This window comes from Lepisma saccharinum, chromosome 24 (genome assembly GCF_977018435.1).
Source record: "Lepisma saccharinum chromosome 24, izLepSacc3.1, whole genome shotgun sequence".
NCBI lineage: Eukaryota > Metazoa > Arthropoda > Insecta > Zygentoma > Lepismatidae > Lepisma > Lepisma saccharinum.
The window spans coordinates 37,715,420-37,738,906 of record NC_139252.1 but is presented as its reverse complement, the minus strand read 5'-3'; the positions used below and the strand labels follow the sequence as shown (position 1 = coordinate 37,738,906).

General features: G+C 39.5%; 1 protein-coding gene across 2 annotated transcripts in view; it reads left to right on the top strand.

Annotated features, from left to right (window-relative positions):
• Scp2 (Sarcoplasmic calcium-binding protein 2) overlaps positions 1-23,487 on the top strand; it is a 411,658-nt gene that overhangs the window by 85,272 nt on the left and 302,899 nt on the right. Inside the window, exon 1 of one of the 2 annotated variants that reach the window (XM_083110732.1) lies at positions 12,376-12,518. The exons of the other annotated variant lie outside the window; for it this stretch is intronic. The gene's annotated coding sequence lies outside the window, so the exon portion shown is untranslated. Of the gene's footprint in view, positions 1-12,375; positions 12,519-23,487 lie in introns of those variants that run through there. 2 annotated transcript variants of the gene reach the window in all.

The window sequence follows — 23,487 nt, the reverse complement described above, 5'->3', positions numbered from 1 at the left end:
AATCAACGACTTTCTAAACGTTGCAACGTTGTGAGAAACGACATATATAAATAACGTCATGACGAAACGAAAAATCGAAGACGAAAATCTTAAGCTTCGCGATTACCTCGCAAAACGCTTCAAAGGTTGGAAATCCGAAAATCGCGGATTCTACGAAGAGAAGAAACGTCAGGATCAACCTGTGATCGATGCCATCAGCGGTCTAGGTAAAGAAATTAAAAGTGTCACGGAACAAAATAAAAATTTGATTAACGAACTCGTACCGCTCGCAGCTAAAAGTTACGCTGTACCCACGCCTATTTCAAGCATTCCTTCGACGCCGTTCGAACTGAAGGATGCACCGGCACGACGTCGAGCTATTGGTAGCACGTCCTCGTCTTCGGATAAAATTGAGTTGGGGCCTTTGGCACGAGACTACCTGAGTACGGGGAAATTCGACAAGGATGAAGTGTTCGGATTGTATCCCAGTATGGAAACCAGCGAAGGCGGCGGTGTGGTGTGGAAGATTGGGAAATCGAAGGTGACCTTCGAAGGCAACGACATTAAAGTCAATTTAGGCGACAAGGATAGTTGGAACAGGTATCCGGGTACGGTGGGACTGTGGGAACTCGTTGCCAAAAAGCAGCCGAAAGATTACACCGACGAAGATTACCAGAGTTACAAGGAAATTCTAATCATGACGGATGCCTTGTACCAAAACAACGACGCCTCGCAGAATAGGGTGAAATCGAGCAGCGGCGAGAAGTACAGGAATCTCATCAAACCGATTTGGAACCAGGTCAAAACAGGCAGCGGGGTCAAACGCTACAACACGTTACCCAAAGAATTCGTTTGGGTGGACGACGTGAGGAAACTCGTGGACCGATTGTTGGTGATAGCCGGCGAAGAGAATGCAGGCAACCGTAATTTCTACAACGAGAAGGTTGGCATCGTGGACATGATCAGCACGAAACTTTCCAACTTCATCGTGAACGACGACAAGGGCATAGGTTACCTGATCAAAATCATCAACACGCTGCCTCCGAAATTCTGGAACGTTGCCGAAGGAAAGGGACTCGTGAACGACATCATCAACAAGTTACCTTTCGAGATGCATTTACCTGGCTACCAGTACTGCGGACCGGGTACCAAACTCGAGAAAAGATTGGAGAGAGGAGACAAGGGTGTGAATCCGTTGGACGCCGCATGCAAAGATCACGACATCGCCTACAACACCACGCAGACGGATCTGGATGCACGTCACGAAGCAGACAGAAAGTTAGAGCACGCAGCTTTCGAAAGATTCGTGAGTAGAGACGCATCGTTGGGTGAACGGGTCGCCGCACTAGGCACCACCATCGCCATGAACACGAAACAAAAATTGGGGTGGGGTATATAAATAACATACAGTAAAAAAACAACATGGATTGCATAACTAATTTGCCACCCGAGCTACTATCTAAAATATTCAAAAAGGTAGTTAACGGAGATGTTAATAAACTTGTAAACATAGCAAGAACAATGCCGGAATTTCGCATCCCTTGTGAAATGGTTCTCAAGGACCTTCTTCGGGAGATCAGCGGCCTGAGGTGCGGTGATCTCAACATTCTGCTTTTGGCTGCAGGGCAAAAATTGGACGATAGGTCGGACGAACTGTACGAGGCGATGCAGGGAAGAAGACAGTATACTGATGATTGGTACAAGTCTATGCAGGAGAGGAAAGATATCACTACGCACATCCTCGCGTTTTCCGAAGCACGAACTTTCTTCCTCTGTTAAAAAATAATAATATATATACGTGTCAAAAAAAAACTTGATATATAAATAACACACATCGTGAAAAATATAATCTTCGGTATATATAAATAACACACATCGTGAAAAACAATTAAATTTCTCTCTAACACTTTGAAATTTTTCTTTGATATGACGACCGAAAAAATAAGTGAGCTCCAAGCATTAAAACAAATGCTAAATTTGTCATTTGAGTATGTAAAAATTCGGGAATTGGAAGTCGACAAATCTTACACGATAACTTCCGGTTCAATCGTTTCTACCCAGTATGGTCCCAAGGTACGCCTGTTGCTCAACGCACAATACAGTTTATTTTTACCAGATCGATACGCTAACATGTTATCGGACGAGAAGCTATCTATTTTAATCGAGAACAAAACAAAAATCGTGTACAAGGGGACAAAGGAACTTCTTGGCAAGAAAACAAAGCACGTAATAGAATTTGTGTAGCGACTGCGAGGCCTTGAAAATATATAAATAACATACCGTAAAAAACTACACAAGAAAAAATCTCAGAATATATATAAATAACATACTGCGAAAATAACGCATAGAGCATCAACATGAAGCCCAAGGGTGTCGTGTACCAGATACCATACTCCAATCTTAAAAATCTAGGTGCCCTCGATGGGTTACTCACCAAGAAACAACGCGAGAAGAAACGTTCTTGCTTGTCGAAAGGACATGGAATAAAATTGCTGCTCAGCACACCTCAATTGAAAAGATTGCAGCGTTCGCGGAAACAGCAAAAGATCGGAGGTTTCATATTCAGCATCCCGGCCATCCTAGCAGCATTGGGGGCCGTTGGAAGTTTGGCTGGCGGAAGTGCCGCCATCGCGAAAACCGTCATCGACTCGAAGAAGAACAAAGCCGAGTTGGAAGAACAGAAACGTCACAACCTGGCCATGGAGAAGAAGGGGAAGGGCGTGATGAAGAAGTTTAAAAAAAAGAAACAGAAGCACTCACCAACCGAGACATTGAATCTCTGATCGAACCGTTACGAATCAAATACTTCAGAGGAGTTTTCATGTCCGACTCGTTACCTTCAAGCGTTAAAAGAAGAGAATGCGGAGTAGTCAACTTGGACGGTCAAGAAAATCCAGGCACGCATTGGATATGTTACCACAAAAACGACAATGATAAAGCATTCGTTTTCGATTCTTTCGGAGGTGTTCCACCTACAAATTTAGTTCATTATCTGAAAACAAACAAAACCTCTATATACTACAACGACGAACGCATTCAAGATTTCGGAGACGTGAACTGCGGTCATCTCTGCCTCTCCGTGCTCGCGTTTCTCTCTAAAATAAATAACCCTACGATCGAGGATTTCCAGAAAGCATTGTGGAACCTCAAACAGCATCACTAGGATGGGCGTGTTCCATCTCACGAGTGAATCTTCAATCTTGAAACTCACGCTGCACGACGACATTGTCTATCCTAAATCCGTGGCTCTGCGTGCATTCTACAGCATGTACCTCATACCTAATGTTACGCAGCACAACAACAAAATTAGCGTCGGAAGCGAACACATCGTCGTCACGCCAGGACAATACAATCTTTCCACTTTGCAAGCTCAATTACCCAAAGGCACGTACCTTTCTCAAAATTCGGTCACGCACAGAGTGGAAATCCTATCCGCGACGGAGACCGTGGACCTGGGCACCATAGGAGAACTTTTAGGTTTCGAGAACAACACAAAACTCGAAGCTGGCATCAAGCACGTGGCAACAAACATTCCTAAATTTTTGGCCATAGAGACTCTGAACGTACACTGCAACGTGGCGGAAGGTATGATCACGAAATCTTCGGACGGATTGTTAGGAAGTCACAAGCAGACAGGAATCATAGCCACTTTCAAACCAAGTTCCGAGTTCATGGAACCGATCATCTACACGCCCTCTTCGCCGATCTATTTTCCAGTATGTCGCAACCGCATAGACGACATAGAGTTGGTGGTGACGAACGAGAAAGGAGACGTGGTGGATTTCGCAGGTGCAACAACTACTGCCATCGTGGAGATCAACGTATAATAAATAACCATACATATAAAATGGAGCAAATCGAAAGTTACGAATTGCAATCTTTCCCTCCCAACCGTCGCACGTTTGCCAATCTCAACGAGGCAAACAGGGAGGTCGAATACGACGTTGACGTAGGCGACGGGTTCATTCATCCTCACAGAGCAGACCTCTACCTTCAATTCGACGTGGTGAAGAAAGAAAGCGGAGACGCGTTTCCCGCAGCAGCAAACTTGATACTCGTGGACAACTTCGTGCCTCACCTGTTCTCGCAGGTGGAGGTGAGGAAACACAACACCGTCATTGACAGAATAGATTATCCAGGCATCACGTCGACGGCAGTGGGAACGTTGAAATTATCCAAAACGGACGCAGCATACTATCAGGCGGGAGGATTCGAAGCGGGGACCAAAATATCGACAACAAGTCACACGGTGCTCTTTCCCATGCGTCTGCTGCCTGGTTTCTTCTCCGATTACAAGGAGATCATGTGGAAGGGAGGACTGAGAGTCACGTTTCGAAGAGCGCCCAACGACAACGACGCACTGATGCGATACGCTACTTTGGGTCCGGACGGCACCACGCCGATAGCCAACACTTTACCCGAAGCAGCCAAGTGCATCATCCGGAGCATGGAATTGAGAATGCCGGTGGTGGAATACGAGACAAACTATGCCCTCAAGTACAAAGCGGAGATCTTGAAAAGTCCGCAGGTACCGATTCACTTTCACGGTTACCAGTGCGTGCAGAAGATGGCGACGGGAAGTCACATGGAATTCGACGTGACGACGCAGTTCAACAACATACAGTTCGACATGCCAGATTTCGTCGTAGTGCTTTTTCAGACCGGGAGGGACAAGAATCAGGAAAAAGATTCCAGCAAATTCGACGACTGCAAGATCAAGAACGTTTATCTCAAAAATGGACGCAACGAAGTGTTCCCGCGCGAGAATTACAACCTCGACATGACCAAAAACGATTATCTCAAACTTTACGAAGCGTTTTCGGCTTACAAACGCGTGACCGAGGGAAGTGTGGACATGTACTACACGCCCAGCGAGTTCAAAACACGGAGACCCATGACCGTCATCAACACATCTAAGAGAAAAAAGGTTGTGGTCAACGATCGAACCAACATCAAGGTCGTCTGCGAGTTCCACGATGCCTTGCCCGAGGATACCCTATGCAGTGTCATCCTGATTGCAGAGAAGTCCTTCGCCTACGACGTGAAGAATGAGAGGGTCACAGAGCAGTTTTAACAAGTTTTTATCATCTATTTTCTTGCACAATAAGAAATTTTTAGTGCTAGCACAATCAGTTACAATGGCACAATACGAATTTCACTAGTTCAGATCAGTTACAAATGTCAATTTCATTAGTTATAAGTTACAATATCTTTTTTGCACTATAGCACGAGAGACAATCAGAAAATTTGCACAAAAAAAATTTGTTGTTGTTTTTACACGTGAAAATTAACAATAAAATTTTTTTTTTATCGTTTCAGATGCTGTCGAAACATCAAAAACACATACACACACACTAGAAAAAAAAAAAGCATGCAACTTTATTTGTAACACGCACATATTCTCCATCTTCATCAAGAAAATATTATAATAAACATAATTATTTTTATCTATATCTCACAATAAAACTCTATATCCAAAAATATCACAACATCAAATAACACTAGAGTCGTTAGTACACGTTGCATGCATTACGGAGGTCCTCTGTAGGGTTTCATGGAAGTTTGGGGGAAAAAAAAAAACACGTGAAACCCTACAGAGGTGCGGTTATCTAGAGCCGTAGCCGTTAGAACCTTTTTTGGGTTGGGCACCACGCACCCTGGCGGGTTAGGGGCCAGGTATTCTAAAAAAACAACAATTATTATTTTGTTTGTTTGTTTGCGTTACAATACGGAAAATAATAAGAGGCATACGCGCGTGTGTGTGTGTGTGTGTGTGTGTGTGTGTGTGTGTGTGTGTGTGTGTGTGTGTGTGTGTGTGGTACATCGTTCCCTCCCCGAGAGAAGAGGTTTACGAAGATCACGATATATATAAACATTTGGCCCCGTTGATTCCAGCACTCCAACTTCATCTCTCTAAAATGTTGACGACAATATTCTAAAGGTAGAGAGAATGAGAGAATGAGAGATTGAGAGATTGAGAGAATAAGAGGATGAGAGAAGAGGTTTACGAAGATCACGATATATATAAACATTTGGCCCCGTTGATTCCAGCACTCCAACTTCATCTCTCTAAAATGTTGACGACAATATTCTAAAGGTAGAGAGAATGAGAGAATGAGAGATTGAGAGATTGAGAGAATAAGAGGATGAGAGAAGAGGTTTACGAAGATCACGATATATATAAACATTTGGCCCCGTTGATTCCAGCACTCCAACTTCATCTCTCTAAAATGTTGACGACAATATTCTAAAGGTAGAGAGAATGAGAGAATGAGAGAATGAGAGATTGAGAGATTGAGAGATTGAGAGATTGAGAGAATAAGAGGATAAGAGAAGAGGTTTACGTAGGTCACAATATATAAACATTTGGTCCCAAACTTGGAAAATTACGATAAAGTGCACTCATCTTTCAAAAAATGAGAGAATGAGAGAATGAGAGAATGAGAGGAGAGGTTTACGTAGGTCACGATATATAAACATTTGGTCCCAGACTTGGAAAATTACGATAAGATGCACTCATCTTTCAAAAAATAAGAAAATAAGAGAATAAAAAAATGAGAGAATAAAAAAAAATATAAGAGGATGAGAGGAGAATAAAAAGAGAATGAGAGAACAACGAGAAAGATGAGAAAGATGAGGAGGATGAGAGAACGAGAGCTCATCTTTCACTCATCACTGCCTTTTTGCCCCCGTGAAACGTCGTCAGCGCAATAAATGAGGCGCGGAACGGGGAGAGAAAGTGAGTTTTTTAACTTTTTGTGGTCGTTTGGTCAAGAAATCAAAGTTGGCCTCAGAAGTACATTTATTATCTACTTATCAGACAATTCTCAAGTTGAAAACATGCCAGTTGGCTGCAGTGCAAGGGGAGAGGGGATCCCCCTTCCAGGCATGAAGAAACGTTTTCTTAAGAAGTGCTTCACGGCAATCTGTCCGAGGTTCGTAACTTAATTTTTTTGGCGAAGCAATAAGCCACGGGCATCCTTTATGTTACGTCGCCGGCAGGGAACGAGAGGGGGAAGGGGGGCGGTTATTTTTTCATCGCCAAGCGGAAGAAAAATATTTTGCCTGCTGAGATTAAGAGGGCTTTGGTTAGCGCCAAAGATTAAACGATATCCGTGTGAAATGCCTGGGGAGTGAGTTACTCGCGACAAGTCTAAATTATGCTCGCTCTCAAAGTATGTTTACACATCATTTCTAATGTTCTAATTAGTAAATTTACCTCACAATCTTTTCGTTTCAGTCATTTCACCTCGTTCTTCTACCTATGGGTTGCATGATGGGACAAGGGCAATGCCATATCCGTGTTTGACCATATTTCGAACCTATTCTGCATTCGCTGTAAGAACAAAGTTTATGTAAACAAAACCATGTAACTAGTTTCATGAATACATTGATCGTAACAGTGAAGCTCATAATTAGGGACCTTGAATTTTCACAAATGCAATAATGTCGTAAAATGTTGATTCCTGCAACCAAGTACTTATGTATGTGCTGTGACATGTAAATACATTTTCTCCATTCGAAATTACGCGAATTTGGTACAAGATGCGAATTATGGCCTATTTTCGCGAATTTAAAGCTCCTTTTATGCTTAAAAACAAAAAAAATATTGACGACATCCATCAAAAAGAAAAAAAATAACATGTTTATTCATGTACAATGCGCAAATTTTCCAAAATTGTATCCAAAAGATAACTATGGTGGGTGTTAAATACGAAACAATTTCGACAGCAACATGAAACCACGAGTAAACGGATATTTTCCAGGGTTTTTCAGCTTCTGCGAGAACGTTTTGCATCACCGAGCAAAGGGTGAAGTTCTGACGGGAGATCGATTGCGCATCTACCGTCACAAGGGAACCGTAACATCGGTACTTGTTGCGCGAGGAACGTTTTGCGTTACCAATGAAATTGGCATGATTTTGGCGTAGATCGAGTCTTCAGTGTCACATTGGAGCCATCAGTATTTAACACTGCAATGGTGGAGCGGAAATAATACACGTCTTTGATCCCGTGGATCACGGAGCAAATATGTGTGTTGAATATAGCAACACCGCACGTGCTGCCAATGCAGCGAATGTTCGTTGAACCGTGGAAACTGTGGGCTGTTACTGCGAGCGGTGTCGTCACCTTTAACTTGTATGCTTACTCCCCTGAATAATAATCTGTGTAAAATCGGTTTCGTAATGTGATTCGATACGGATGGGTTTTAAAAACAGAGCTTCAAAGCAAGACCAAAATCGTATATGTATGACTATTCAACACTAAGAAAAAGTTGTGTCACAAAATTCATAAGGACTTTTTTTGGCCGATTTAAAAATCTGAAAATTAACAACTGCACTGTATTTAAATTCCATCACAATCGAACCACAAGTTTTTTCTATTTATAGAAGTTCAAAGAGATCGGTCATTTTGAAAATTAAAAAAACTGCACTTCTTTGTTCTCACGACGATTAAAAAATCGAAGCCATACTCGAAAAAGAATTTAGTTACATAGCTTAACGCAAAATTGAATAAGCTAAATCTTCATGTAACTTATTTTTACATAGGTCTACTGGTTAATTTTTAATCGGAGTCAAAACTCGAGTGTCCATAATTTTTAATCTGATAGTATGAGCAAGATAAAGGATAAAATCCATGATGTACCCGGTCAAGTTCAAGGGAGCAGTCGATGTTTTATTCGAAATGTCAGATATTGAAATACATCAGTTGGTGTTCCCGTGGTCTTCCGGTACATTCTTTCTTCTTTGTCAATGCCTTCTTACAATCCTGTTACTGTTAGGGGTGGTAATTTGACGATTTACTGACAACAAGACAACTGACAGCAATAGTAATGTTGCTCAATGAAAATGGCTTTAAGTATATTACTAACTAGCCTGAAGTAAAAGTATGAAGTGCTCAAACGTGTGCAAGAAAAGTTACACAGGCTTGTTAAATGCAGTTCATTTGCTTTCATTATCTTGACTGGCATAATAGCGTACCTCATTCTATTGCTAATTCTTGAAGAAGAACTATTTAAACTCCTTACATCTTATTACATCTATGACACTTCTTTTCAGAGCCATCTACCGCTGAAATTAACTACTATTGGACATGATGACCAATACAAAATACACCATTTCATAATATATACAACTTGTTAAGTTTGAAATTTGAAACTTTCTTGTGTCCGTTCAGCAATTATATTATCATTGATACCTTCGTCGTATCTGCTATGGACGCAGAAACTTGTTTAGTATGTAGTTATTGTGATAAAGATCCATATTATTATGCTTTGAATACATTCGCATGCAATTTGACATATCGTAAGTCAAGGTGCTTTGATGTCATTCATGTAAAAAGGAAGAAGTGTTTTATTGCACACTTAGTACAAAAAATGTCTCAAAATATCTACTTGACCTTTGACGAGCTTCAGTAACCTTTTTTATTTCAATACAATAAAACAGTGATAAAAGTTTATGCAGCAACGTTTCAGATTTTCATCGTGACTGAAAAATATAATCAGTTGCATCAAAACCTTTGTGTTAAGAACAAAGATACCACTGTACTTGTCTTTGAGATTTGTGACATGTCGCAGACATTAGTTGACAAGTGTGGTCAACACACCTTCATAAGCGTGCGCACGGCGGGTGCCAGGGATGACTGGGCACCAAAAATATGTCCTCAAAAATTCTAAAAAAATGTAGAAGCTACCATTAAAATAATAAAAATAATATCAGCGGTAAAAAGTAAGGAGTTCCATTTCATTTGACATGCCTTTTCTTTGTCGCTCCAAAACAATGTACAGGGTGTTCAAAAAGTCCCAGTACCATTACAATGTACATTACATTTCTAATGGTACCGGGACTTAAAGAACACCCAGTATTAGCTAATCAATAATCACAGTAAATATGTTTCTTAATTTATAAATCGCAAGGTGCTCCTCCACAAATGGGCCCGAACTTATCTCTCTCCCGAGAACATCCCCGATTGCTACCTAATCAACATTCTTCATTCCCACAAGGCTTATTTGTTTATTTATATTTATATAAAACAAGAAGATAGCAGTAGAAATCGAAACCACACCAACAAGAAAAAGAAATTAAAACCGATTTATGGAAGAACTGTGTGCAATTAATAAACTGATAATAATAATAATAATAATAATAATAGTGGTTCAATAAAAAAATTGATTGTTTACTCTCATTATTTGAATAATATAAATATTGTCACAATAATATGAAAACCTGTGCTCAAGTGAAAACACATACTCATAGACTATAATGTGAAAATTTCATCTTCATATACGTAATAGTTTCTGTGAAAAAGGTACATTAAGTTACGACAATTAGGCCAACATTGTTCAGATAGGCAATTGAAATTCCTCTTAGGCAGCCCCAAATAAATTGATCTGCGCACGCCTATGCCCACAGTATTGCGGAAGAGCGCTCTAATGTCCAAAGTAGTACTCAAACCTGAAACCTGGAACAATATTTGGTAATTTATATTTTTCTAAGTAAATCTTATGTATTTGTAGCTATTAGTACAATAATGAGACGTTTGTTTTCGTAAGTCTACTTTATGCTCAGTTAGGCAAAATGGAACTTGACCTGCAGGTTGAAATGGGATCTTAACCACAGCGCCTCTACCGTGAGAGAGAGGAAGCGAGAGGAGAAGGGGAAAAGGCGGAGGATGAGGGAGAGAGAAGGAAGGAGGAGAGATAGGACAGTCTAGGGGTGCAGAGAGAGTGAGAGATAGAGAAAGAGAGAGAAACAGAGATGAGAGAGAGAGAGAGAGAAAGGAAAGAAGGGGTGAGATGGGAGAGAAGAGATAGAGAGAAAGAGATTGGGGTGGGGGTGAGAGGGGGTGTATTTTTTTTAGAGAGAGAGAGAGAGAGAGAGAAAGAGAGAGAGAGAGATTGTGGTCGAGAACAGTATAGGTGGTGGCGTGTTCCCTCTTTTCTTTCTCTATCTCTCTCTCTCTTTCCCCTTTTTCTCTCCATGTTTATCTCTCTCTCTTTCTTCCTCTCTCTCTCCCTTTGTTCATCTCTCTCACTCACTCTCTATATTCCTCTCTCTCCCTTTCTTCATCTCTCTCTCTCTTACTCTCTCTCTCCCTTTGTTCATCTCTCTCTCTCTCTATCTCCCTCTCTCTCTCTATCTTCCTCTCTCTCTCCCTTTGTTCATCTCTCTCTCTTCCTTTCTCTCTCCCTTTGTTCATTTTTCTCTCTCTCTCTCCTTCTTTCTTTCATTTCCCTCTCGCTTTTAGAGAGAGAGAGATGAAGAAAGGGAGAGAGAGAGATGAACAAAGGGAGGGAGAGAGAGAGAGAGAGAGAGAGAGAGAGAGAGAGATGAACACATATTATCATATTATTGTACTTTTTGAATTCTTCTGATTGCATATTTTGTGTACCAAACAGTGTTATAATACAAGACACTCTAAATGGGCATTTGCCTGTAGTGTCATGTCTTTAAATAAATAAATAAATAAATAAAAAGGGGAAAGAGAGAAGAAAGAGAGAGAGAGAGAGAGAGATTGTTGTCGAGAACAGTATAGGTGGTGGCGTGTTTCCTATTTTCTCTTTCTCTCTTTCTATTTCTCTCCCGTCTCTCTCTATTCTCTGTTTCCCCTTTTTCTCTCTATGTTCTCTATCTCTCTCCCTTTGTTCATCTCTCTCTCTCAAATAGATAAAGGGAAATGAAAGAGAGATAGAGAGTGATAGAGAGAGAATGGATCGAACCCGGGAACCCTTCATTACAAGGCGACAGCATTCCCACTACGCTATCGAGGAACCCGATACAGATATCCTAATACAGGAGATGAGACGAAAGCCTCGAGTCTAACCTAACAGTACAAATAAACATCAATCAAGCCGACGATGCTAAATTTTTATTTGAGTTTTAAGTCCATTTTATGCTCAAAAGGCTAATCGGGAATGAACTTACAGTTTACAATGGAACCCGAAGCACTATATATATCGAACCTTAACCGAACTCCGTGACGGAGTGGTTAGCCAGGTGTCCCGGGTTCGAATCCCCGCCTGGGTGTTCTTTGCGATCATCAATTTAATTTTCATCACTCATTCTCATCGTCGCGATTAGCCAAAAGTGGCCTCAAAGCGACGGTAAATAATTAAAAATCAAATCGAGTCGAATTGAACCCGTGCCCCTTTGGTTACGAAGCGAGGATGTTACCACTACAACATCGAAGAGGCTCACCGACAGTGTTCAATGCTCTGAAATCTATACCAATGCGCTCTTGGTAATTCTTTTTGTGCAATGACCACGATGTCTATCCACGTGCACTAAGATTACCGTCGAGGGCTCTGGAGTCGGCGCACTGGCTTCGACACCCGGAAGGCTCCTCCCGCTGCTTAAAACTTTGGGGACGCGGCGGTGGCCCCTCAGAGTGCGAGCGAACCTGCGAGAATCGAGTGTCTGCTTCGATCAGTGACCTAACCCGCGCGGTACGCTTCAAACCTTTCTACTTCTCTGTCCCTCTCTCGTCCCGCACGGGAGAGTAATTGGAGTGTGATAGGCCGTCGGTCGCTTCACGTCACAGGTAAGCAACCATTCGCATAATTGTTTCATGGGAACCTCTTGTTTAGCATCCGATTATACAGGAAACTGATTATGAAATCTGCAAACATAGCGAAAATGTCAAATCGTTTATATTTTACGAACATTGCTATCTTTTTTGTCTCTTTATTACAGATGTAGGTTTCCAATGAAGTGGTTTTTAGACTTAAGCTAGAAGAAAGAGTTCGATCTCTGTTTGTTGCGGCTGGAACTTACACTAAACGCGCTCTAAGGACAACTCAGCCTCCTATCGCAACAACGAGACTGATCTTACATATATTACATCTATATGTTAAAACTAATTAACTTTCTTTTCATATTCGCGCCGCTTTTGCGACACTTTTTGTTTATCGCAACTATGATCACAAATGATGATAAACCCTATGAACTTCGAATCTTTAGTTGTGAGCAGTGATGTGCGTCTACTCGTAAACAACGATAGTCTACATTCTACACGTAGACTATTTTATACACGTAGATTACATAATCCATGTAAAGAACATGGCGAAAGGTGATAACTGAGCAAAGGGCGCCGTGGAATAAATAGAAAATTATACTGCGTATCAGTTGCTGACGTGTAAGAAGAATTTTTCATACTCTTTCTTCCAAATTCGAACAGTTTCTCACCTAGGAAGAAACCTAATGTAGGAAATATTCTAGTGTTTTATGGGGAAAAGACCACTCGTACTGTGGTCTGCCATCTGTTGTTGTTTTTTGCATACTATTTATCTTCATAGTTGATAATAGAAGAGAAGAGAAATTTTGTTGTAAATTGGATTATTTTCATTTCGATAGGAACCAATACAGTTGAAAATGTCATTTTCCTTTCATGAAAGCCTTGAAAATTAATTTTAATGCACTCTAGATTGTCTACGTAGTCTATGTAAACTACAACCCAAGGTAATCTACGCGTAGATTACGTGTAGACAACGTATGTAGACGTAAACTTATAGTCTACGGCACATCACTGGTTGTGAGATCTTCAGTAGGACACTGAAAGCACACAGTCATTAAGGTGGCCTAATAAATCATGCACGTATATATAGAGCGTTAATACTGATCAGGTTATACATGCTAACTACCAGTGACGTTCCTAAAGAATTTCGTTTGGGTGGTTCACGGGTGAACTATATATTTTCAGGCGGAATCTCTTTCCTTGGGTAGTAATGGATGCTGATTTTATTTTGTTTCTCAATGTCTCTATCTTACTTTCTCTCTTTATCTATCTACCTAACCGTACCTCTTTCTATCGTCACTGTTTCCCCTTCTCCTTTTGTATCTTCCTTCCTACCTCCGTCTATCTGTTTCTATTATGTTTTATATCCCTTCCTTATTTCGTACCTCTATCATTATGTGAACGAATGCTGCCATATAAGTAACTGTGAAAATTTCTCAATACGGGACTAGTGAGTTGAGATTATTTAAAGGTTAGCATGCACACGCGAGTATGTGCGTGAGAGAGAGAGAGAAAGAGTATGTGTGTGTGTGATTCATTATGTGTGTCATTTGTTAATTCACGTCACTTCTTTTTCCACTTTTGGGTAATCGCGACGATGGGATTGTACCGATGATTAGATGAAAATGATAAAGACACATTCACAAATATGCTTAGATAGGCTAATCGTGAGTGGACCTACAGTTTAAAGTGGGATCCGAACCACCATGTGCCTTCACTGGGAATCGAACCATGGACCCCTTTATTAGAAGACGACGACATTTCCGCCACTACATCGGGGTAGCCAATGATCACTCACAAAGAATAGATATGCCCGCACTTGGAAGGGAACCTGGGAACTTCCGGGTCGAGATCGAGAGCTGGCCATTAAACGCGCTCGAGCACACACACACAGCGTGAGAGGTTGAGAGTCTAAAAGTTATGAACAATATTCATACACAACTACTTAAAAGGTCTGATTTGACAGTTGGTATTCACCTTATTAAGTTATCATTACCTAATCTTTGTTTATAATATATTTCTTCAAAAGTTATTACGAGGTAAAGATATGGTAAAATTTTCCGTGCATCGTGCAATGAAGGCACATTTAGGGTATATGGGGATAGGGCCACATTCTCGATCTCGGCCATTCCGGAGGTGATATGATCAGCACCACGCTCCGGCCACCTCTACCCCCTCCCCAGATACCCATTAATTTGAGGCTCGGTGAGCACCAGAGCCACTTCATGCGGGGACAAGACCGAAAACATTCCGACTTTAGATCACACATCTCGAGAATTAAACCCAGGTCTACCGCGTGGCAGTCAGACACCCTACCGACTACGAGAAAGGCAAACGTATAATGATTTTAAGTCAAATTAGAAATCCCTCTTACTATGCAAGACGCTTGTGGAAGGAGGAGCGCTATATGGTTTTAGAGGATTCAGTCAGAAGAAGGCAGAACTCCGTCAATTCATGCTTTAATATGTACTAGGTAGTTTTAATGAAGTGACTTAATATGCTTAAAGAACATTAGCTTCTTTACGGAAACCCATTGTTATAATTTTAAAGTAATAACTAGTACGTGTCCTTATTAGTTCCCTAAAATATACTACCATAACGTTTCGATCGGTTTCCCCTAGTTTCCTGGAAAGAGTTTGCCTAATGCTTATGTAACCTTTATCTACACCGCTGCTAGGTTGCCGAAAGGAACACCGGAGCGATTAAACAGCATCGAAACTGAACGCCCTGACAAAGGTGCTCAATCATTATCCTAGCACGCAAGCAACCTATTAAACTTTGGTGCAGGTACGGTTGCCTAACAAAGCAGGGAAAAAATAAATTTCGAAATAAAATCCACAATAATATTTCTCAAGGAGTCTCGATTCAAGGGAACTACAAATGCGTAAGCAATTGACTAATTGCATAACGGTCTTGGAATATTATAGATGAGAAAATTATAGTTTTGTCTTCGAGATAGTTGGTAATATCTGCTTGCAAGACAGAGCCTAACCTGCCTAACATACTCACAAGTTTACATTTGCTACTAGGAGGGGAAATCAGCAAATAGGTCACAAACGTATGTGAGATAACTGAGAATATGTGGGACACCTTTACTTTCTAAAGGTGTCGTTGGATGGCAGCATAATCCAGATTGGTGAGTTTCAGTCAGCAGTTGCTAGATAGCAGACGTACGCATGGAAAGTTCAGTTTAAAAATGACGACCGTGCCCGAATAGTGTACGTTAGAAGAGCAGCATGCTGTTGTGCGTTTTTGTGGGCAAAAGGATTTCCTGCAAAGGATATTGACGAGGAAATGTTTCCTCTTTACGGTGAGAAGTATTTGTCACGTAACTGGGTGATAACTGTTATCAACTGGGTCGATAGATTTCCACAAAATTTTCGCGGATGATGATTTTGAACGGAAGATGCAACTGTGGCTGGGACAGCAGCCGGAAGACATTTATTCAGCAGGTTTTGAGCCACTGATGAAGCGATTGTATAAGTGTATTAATATTGGTGTAAATTATGTTGAAGAAAACGGTGTTCGAGTGAGTATCGTTCTTAGTATTTTTTTTTAAATAAACATTTTTGACCTGTTTACTGACTTACCCTCGTATATGCATAAGTGTAGGTTAGGTTTGGTGCCGTTAGCATATATATCCAAGTTGCTGTAGATGTGTCTAGCTACTGCATAGTAGATCAATAATTTGGCTGAAGCGTCTATTTCATTTCACTTCGTAAACTTTCAATACAGTAGTACGTTTTAGAACGTTAGCAATCAATGCCTAAATTCTATTTAGCCTAAAATTGCCTAGAAGTGTCTAAAATGCTTTTAAAAAAGAGACAGAGGAAAAGGTTTCCTGAAAATGGTTTCCCAGAGTTAATTAAGGATTACGGGAAGGTGACAATTTTGAGAATAAAATTGAGAGTAACTTAGATTTTCACGGAAAAGTGAACTCACTTTACATGCCTGTAGAAAATGATAATAAAAATATGACCCGAAAGCTTCTTTCAAAGTTGATACCATTTTCCTGGAGCTAAAAATATTATTTCTTTAAAAAAGATAAAAGTTCAAGGTTGTTATACGTATAGCAAGTTTTAAGCAGTGATATGCCGTATACGTACACTATATGTTTACGTCTACATGCGTTGTATACACGTAATCTACAGGTACATTACATTTGGTTGTAGTTTACGTAGACTACGTAGACAATCGAAAGTGCATTAGAAATAATTTTAAAGGCTTTCATGAAAGGAAAGTGACATTTTCATGTCCCTATCGAACTGACAAGAATCTTATTTACAACAAAATTTCTCTCTTCTCTTCTACCAACTTCGAAAGAAAATACATCGTATGAAAAAAAAAAAACAGATGGCAGCCGTGAGGCAAAAGTAGTTCTATTCCCACAAAACACTAAAATATTTCTTATGTTAGGCTTTTTTCCTAGGTGAGAAATTGTTCGGAATTGAAAGGAAAAGTATGAAAGGTTTTTCTCACACATTAGCAACTGATACGCAGTATAACTTTGTTTTACTTCTACAGCGCGCTTAGCTAAGTTTTCACCTTTCGTCTTGTTGTTTACATAGATTACGTTATCTGCGTGTATAAAATAGTCTACGTGTATAAAATAGACTATCTTTGTTTACACGTAGACGCACATCACTGGTTTTAAGTATGTATCAATGGGCTATAATGGATTGTTTTCTTAGTGATGATATAAGGACGGTAGAAGGTTAATTTATTAACAAAACGAATACGAAATCTAAGCACTAGTGTTGCACTCATTGGCGTAACAACATACCGCAAAGCCCTGGGCGAGATTAGAATGCGAGGCCCCAATCCATTCTTTACATTTGAAATCTCAATGTGAATGGATTCAAATTCTTCAGACATACAGCAAAATATTATCAAAATAATAATAACTGATTATGAATTATTATCACGGTTAATGTATTGTTGTCTCTACAGAGCATTTAATATAGAATTTTCGATTCTTTCATTTTATTCATTAGCCTTCATTCTTTTGGAACCAATTTAAGAAATCTTGATTGTGATATTCTCTTAAGATCAAATTATTATCTTTTTGATCTATTGTTAAAGGCATGGTGCCCATAGGTCATATTTGATGATCCTGTACTCAGTGACGGCGGTTAGGGGTCAGTTGCTCCCCCCTTTATACCCCCATACGATGGCCTCTTAATACTAAGCCTTGTCTATCAACTGTCCTTGCTTTCTCAGTTTTGGTTCACAATCGCCGATATTGTCTGCACTGTACAGTCACCGGCAATAAAAGTGGGACACCTAGATAACTGAAATACTCGCTTCCCTGCATGGTGTTGTGTGGGTTGCCTAACTCTAAGGAAATAAGTGGATTTTAATAACAATTTTTCAATGTCAACTTCTACCACCGCCGTAGACTTAGGCAACACGCATAACGTGTTGCAGGGAAGTGAGTATGTCAGGATCTAGGTGTCCCACTTTTATTGCCGGTGAGTGTATATTAAGGTCAATTGCAACACTCTTCCTTACATTCGATTTCCTCAGTGACCCACGTAAACATTTATTCTGCTCCGGGTGGGAATTATCTTCCCACATCGTGATCACTAGGCTTCGGATAGTTATGCACTAAAAACCTTTATATAAGGATGCAAATATACTCTTTAAATGATCAAAATATGCATTTATGATTTTTAGAAATTTACATCAAACTCAGAAAATTTAGCCATAGCTTGTAACTATTTATTAATTCCACTGTTTACATAAGTAAAAAAATATGGTTTGGCTTACCTTATTGACAATTGACCATATTTCACACATGGCTTTTATATATGTAAGTCCACTAACTGTTTCTGACTGGACGTCACGATTAGCAGAAGGTGGAATTTCACCAGCTGTCTCTCATTCTACTCAGCATGAAAGGTTACTATTGCACTTAATAACTACGTATTGCTTCAGATGCTCAAAAGTAAACTTATGCCTGTTATCCACGAGAATACTTTTATACTTTGAGAACACTCTCTCCACTCACAAGGAGCAATAGACGCATGTTATAATTTCAACAAATCGGAAACGTGCAGATCACTTGGAATACCGTCCACATTATGTTTCCCTTCCTGAATAGAGCAAATGTCCTTTAGGAGCTTGTAGCCATAATTCTTCGCGAACACATACTGGATCATGTTTCTGAATTGCTCCAAAGGAAAGGGAATTACAAGTTTTCAGACAGAAACATCAGAATATGCATTTGTAAGAAAAAAATCGGTAAAATATGCAATATATCCTGAAGACACTGAAAATATGTATTTGCATATGTTATATGCAAAATGCATAGCTAACTAATCGAAGCATAGTGATCACTCTTTTCTGAATGAACATAAAAATTAACTTTTGTCCATATATTTCTCCCACACCTCTCCTTGCTACGCCAGTATGTACATGGCAGACAACTGAACATACTTAGTCGAGTACACAAACGCGCATTTGCCGTCAGTTTCTTTCCACTGCATAAGCAATAAAGTTTCTGGCTTCGGATAAATTGAATATACTGACGGGTAAAGTGGGACGGTATTACTGTACAAATTGTCCATCATCATGTTCGTGCACTTTATTTGACCCAATAAGAACTACAAGAATTTAAGGAAAACTCAAAACAAGCTGTTGGCAACTTCTGCACCAGCATACATAGAAATAGGATATAAGAGAAAAATTAATGAAAATAGTCATGGACAATTTGCACGGTAATATTCATGGATACCACTGTACTTATTATACGTAACATAATTAGACAGGAACAACAACAAAAATATAAGATTAATTCTATAAAGTTGTACACTTCGCGAAAAGTAGGCCTGCACGAAACTTTTCATGGCAACTGCTAAGGTTAAGTTAAAATTACCTGTGTTTTATTACAATAATTTTCAAAGTTAGTACATTTTGGGGGAATACGTACGTTACTCGATTAAATAAAGTAAAAATGTCAAGCTTTTAAGCTTCTTAAGTGCAACAATTTAAAATACGAGTCCGATATCTTCAAAGTTGACAGTTTTCATAAAATTTTCGCTCTCCAACTAAAATTCTACCTAAATTTCCTTTCGATGAGCAAAATCTTCCTTATTGAAAATGTTATGGCAACACTGGTTTGATCCCAGTGATCGGCGTAACCGAAGGGGGGCAGGGGTCATTGCCCCGTCCAAGCCTGGACGAAAGTCATTTCTTGGGAGGTTCAAACATTGAAGTTTAAAAAAAAGGCTGGCAGAATCTAAGAATAGAAGGACAAAAGACAAGACGGAATTAGTATTTATGTAGGTATTTCTTGCATTTTTCTTCCAGACGGCCAAGGGTACTTGCAGGGAGCACAGACAGACAATTTCCCCCCTCGATTTAAAATTTTGTGGAAGTAAAAATAAATTTCACAATTTTTTTTGCTCGCTTTGCTCGCAATATGTGCGTGTCATAAAGTTCAGAACCATAGCTAGGGGGCGGGGGAAGTCGGCCCTTGGCACCGAACGATCTAAAGGTAAAAAATTGTAAAAGAAAGAAAGTCACGGCGACCCGTGAGAATTATTTGCGCTCTTTTAAATCGATATTGTTTTCAGTTTGCAAGGAATTGGATCCATTAATTTTCTGCTCGCTTCCCTTTGAATATTATTATTTTCTGTAATGAATTGTACATTACCAGAGAGAGAGGTAAGACCGAACAAACTCCTAAACCGTTTTGTTTTAAATGCATGAACAATTATCTTGAGGAATCGGGGTGCGCACATGAGAGATAATTTATATCTTTCTTTCTGTGAGTTTTTGTTAGGAGATGGATGAATTGATTATGTAATGTATTTAAATAATATAAGCTATACTTATATGTATTAAAGAAACTCTGAATACGAACACAATTTGGTGTTAACATATTGCATAATAATTTTCCATGTAGCATATTTGTAAAACATACATTGTACATGAAAGTTATACCATGTCATATGTACAAAGAGAATTATATTCGGAATGCATTATTCATGCATGCCTATCCAAAATATAGTTTGTGTGCTTGTTTTCCATTATTATAGGTACTAAAATTGAAGGTGTTGAAAAAATGCAAATCGTTTGTTCCACCACATATGATAAGCACCAACTTCTACCCCCTTTTTTATTAATTTACGAGGATAACAGGCTAACGTCTTTGATACTACTACTACCACTAGTAATAATAATAATAATTATTATAATAATGTCGTTATTGTTATTATTATTATTATTGGCACGTTTATTCTGGGCCTTGCCCCCCTCCCCGATAAAAAATCGTGGTTGCGCCTCTTATCCCAGTATAACTGCAGTCGTGATTACTTTGTCTGAGACTTAAAACAAAACTAAAACTTTGAAAAGAACTAGAAGAAATTAGAATTCAAACTCCAACAATTTCATTTGTAACAATGATCTTCGAAGGAAACCTAACATGGAAACAAGGAATTGTTTGAATATCATTGCTATAGTTTAACTTTGGTTTTAGTGTAATATGAAGTGAATAATTAGAAATAAACAGATTTATATGAAGAAATATTAGGTGTTGCAAGAAATCTTAACCTGCAACGGTGTGAGTACAATAACTTGATTATTAACTCTTTAAGATTATTATTTTAGTCTGTTTAGGAATTACAGAGAGTTGGTAGGTTATTTAAGAATTGTAATCTATATCTATTGTTGTAATTACATTCACATTCAACTGTGAGAGCTTGTGCATAAGTATCTTTAGCTCCCTTCAAAATTAAGGATAATTAACTTGGAAAGAAAGAATACACGGTAGAAATGAAAATGATATTAATTTCTACTTACCGCTAAAATACAAATGTAAGACATGGCTCCAAAATATAAAATATGAAAGAAACATTTTCAAAACATAGAAATATACAGAACTAATGGAAAGTATATCTTCCACAATAAATATTCCTCTACTAATGTAAAAGAAATGAAAAAAGCTCCTCCTTGAGTAAAAATTTATGAAAAATTTGCCAACGTGCCATCTGCCGACCTAAATTGAAACTAAGCCTCTGCCAAACACTAGCGGTTAGGTACAACCTTAGCAACTTGGAGAAATAAATGCTAACAGAACCAAATCTGGCCTGCCTAGTGCCTAACCTATCTACGTATGCATATAATCAGTGCCGGATCTACAAGCCGCAAAACCCCGCAGTGCTGGGGGCGCCCGGAGACAAGTAAGCCTTTAGGGGGTCCTCAGCCATTGACATATATGCGCATGTAAAAATTAAGCGTAGTTACTCAAGGGTACAGAAACGAATACAATATATACAGGTAAAGGTAAAGTTCCCCGTGCATATATAGCACCGTGCAATGAAGGCACATTTAGGATATGTGGACCAAATATATATTCGACGTCGGCCATCTTGGAAGTGATGTAATCAGCACCATGCTGCTACGATATTTTGAGACCGGGTGGGCCCTAGGGGCGCTTTACGCGGGTACAAAGCCGGAAAAAGTCCGACCTTAGATCTGTGCTGCATGATCGCAGCATCATCGACACGTATGTGTTTTCCAAACCAGGGTCCGATTCGTTATTAAATAGCATCAATAGTCCGAATTTCTATCTTTCACCTTTTACTTCCTTTAATTGTATAATTCGACGCAGAGTCACTTGGGGATGGTTCCCGAATATCGCGGGCATCCTCTTTTATATAGACCGCCCCAAGGGGCTCTGTACAGATCACCCACCCCGGGTCTCCCGCTTGAGAGTCAGACTAGAATCAAATCAGGCTAGAATTTCACTAGAAATGCAGTGGTGAAGGTTTCTTCAAGCTATCTTTAATCAGGAAAAAGTTACGACTGGATGAGGGCAACAAATGTATCATTTTCCAGGTGTGAGAAAACAGTGTCATACATCACTCCCTTCCCATTTAAAATTTTTGAGTTGAATTCAATATGGCGGAAGTCCGCTTGGAACACACCAATATGGTTGTTCCCGAAGCCTGACATGTTTCTATCATGACCAATTGTACCCATCATAACTCCTTTACTTTTTATAGAGGGTGACTTTTGAATCACTCTCTATACCCTTATATGTGACTTTGCCAACATGAGGTCAAGAATTACACACACACACACACAAACACACATACATTATGTATGTGTATGTATGTATGTATGTATGTATGTATGTATGTGTATATATATATATATATATATACACACACACACATAATGTATGTGTGTGTGTGTAAACGTAAGTACGTGGGTAGAGGAGGCCTTTGGTAATATTTTTGGGGGGGGGAGATTTGTACATCCGGCACTGCATTTGATAGCTTAAATAAATAAAATTTAACTTGCGTAACCTATTTACATGCTTATTTCCTCTATTAATGACTACGTGGATAGGTTAGGCAGCATAGGTTTGGTGCTGTTAACATCTACCAAGTTGCTAAGCCTCACTGACCGCTCGTTTCTGTGTTGTCTGAAACTCCATATTTCTCCGCTAGAGGCGCTAAACCCTGATCCGTGCAGATCTGGCTTTACATGCTCACCTATGTGCATTTACGCTGGTAATGAGTGGATATCTGTGTGTGTTTGAAGTTATGCTTAATATTGTTACAAAAAAGTCCAACCTCTCTTAATACAAGTTAGCCGTTAAATATAAGCTATTTAGAAACAGTAGTTTAACTTCCAAAGTGACAGCGAAACGCTGCAAAGTGCATGGTATTATCATGAATAGTTCTGTTAACCTGAGATTTGTTCGAAACGAAACTTCCAATATGTATATCCAAGTTCGCTACAGAAAGTTAGTTGCCTAGGCAACCGTGACGCTTGTTTTCACAGTACTGGTATGTACGAAATATCTTGAAAAGCTTTTCCCACTCACATTCTGCTAATACTGTCTTCATTCGTCTTGCTGTGAATTTCGAATATAACCGCAGTGGCGCAGTCGTTAGAGGTTTAGAGTACCATGTGGGGAACTCGGTTCGATTCACTGGGTGATTTTTTCCAGAGGTGAGGGCAGCAAACGAACTTTTTCCAG